Source organism: Pundamilia nyererei, unplaced genomic scaffold (genome assembly GCF_000239375.1).
Source record: "Pundamilia nyererei isolate P.nyererei 1_Seehausen unplaced genomic scaffold, PunNye1.0 scaffold00106, whole genome shotgun sequence".
Taxonomy (NCBI): domain Eukaryota; kingdom Metazoa; phylum Chordata; class Actinopteri; order Cichliformes; family Cichlidae; genus Pundamilia; species Pundamilia nyererei.
In genome coordinates this window covers 721,670-723,368 of record NW_005187507.1, presented here as the reverse complement: position 1 = coordinate 723,368, position 1,699 = coordinate 721,670, and positions in this window count along the sequence as shown.

Below are 1,699 nucleotides of genomic sequence, written 5' to 3'. Positions count from 1 at the left end.
CCGCTGCTGCGCCTCCTCCCCCCGTTAACCCTTTAAAGACACACGTCTTCATTTTCGTCCTCCGCGTTTTCTGTGCCAGCGGTGAAAAGGAAACATTCAGCTCCCACTGTTGGAGTGAAATAACTAATACTGGGCTCTAAGATACTTCATGACAAGTCCAATTACTGTGCTGAAAAGCCAGTGTATGGGACTGTAATTAGGCGGACAGACGTTTTAAAAGTTAAAGTATTTAATGCAAAAATAGTCCCTTTCCACTGTTATGGTAACTTTAGAGTGCCGTTACTGATGCAGATATGTTTAAGCAGTGACTCCCTGCTGCATCTGCACGACATGCAGGACTGCCTGTGAGGACTGCAACGATTATTTCCATGACGTGCAGATTGGAGAGAAAGAAAGAATTATCGCGATGCTTTAAAAAAACAGTCAAATCTGTACACTGAATCAACAATATGTTGATTTAAAGTCTCATATGTGTAGTGTAAGGTAACAATCTTATAACACATCCTCAAAAATAGATTGTGACCTTTCACAATAAGACTTGTGTCTGCTTCAGGACCCTTAATGCTTTTCAGTTGTCTGTGAGTGTTTAGTAGTAGAAACTATCCGGGATGTTTCATTTAACTAGCTCACAAGGTCCAAAAAGTTGGAAATCCATGATATGTTCAAGAATGCTGGGATAAGAGACGTTTTAAAGAGATTGTTTGTGCTGCAGAATTTATTTTTTCTTTGTTTCTTCATTAATAATCTCACAATAAAAGAAGTAATATACTTCATTTGCTATCTAATAATGAAAAGCATGAAGATATAAGTCAAAAGGGCCATACTCATACTATCTCCAGTGCAGGACTTTTACTTGAAACTGTGCATTTTGCATTTGTAGTACTTTACGCACGTGAAGGATTTGTGTACTTCTTACACTACTGCTATGTTGACCACATAATCCCAGACAGTAGCAAGGTGATAAATGTATCGCCAGCTGTTCTCTGTTGGCATAAAATAATTCCCCAAAGACGTGGCATATGCTCTGGGATCAAATTTCTTTATCCTCATCAAACTTGTGTTGTTTTCTAAATTGAAAGAGCATAAGGTCCCACTTTCACGCAACAGAATAAACTCCTCACCTCAATAATTGTATCAGCGTATAAGAAGCTTATTGTAATTACAATATTGTCTTCTTAGGGCAGCAGCCTAGAACATGAAATACAAATCACTCATTTCTAAATTGAATGGAAACCCGTTCAAAGCAAAGCAATACTAGAGGACAGAGGGATTAAAATGTAAGTCCGGTACATTTAATATTTACAGCACAATCACACAATTAATCTGACAATGTGTTCTGTGTTTAATACCTGAACCGACTGGTGTCCCATCTTTATCAGTGGTGTGAGGGGGGGAGGATGGGAGTCACTATTTACTTGTGACCCAAATGCAACCCATCATGCAGATTTGGTACTTTAACCAATGACAACTGTTAGTTTTAAAAGCGGATTGGTTTTTATTTAGCTCCTCTGTGGTAAATGTGGTGTTGACACCTGAATATAAGTTAGGGCTTCTGACATATAAAAGCTCGTAAAAAAAGGTCAAGCCCTAGATGTTGGCAATTTATTTACCCACCTGCAAATGTTTTCAACCTAGACTCTTTTAATGAACAGTGGGGTGAATCAAACATTGGAGTAAAAGTGCTGAAGTTGATCATATT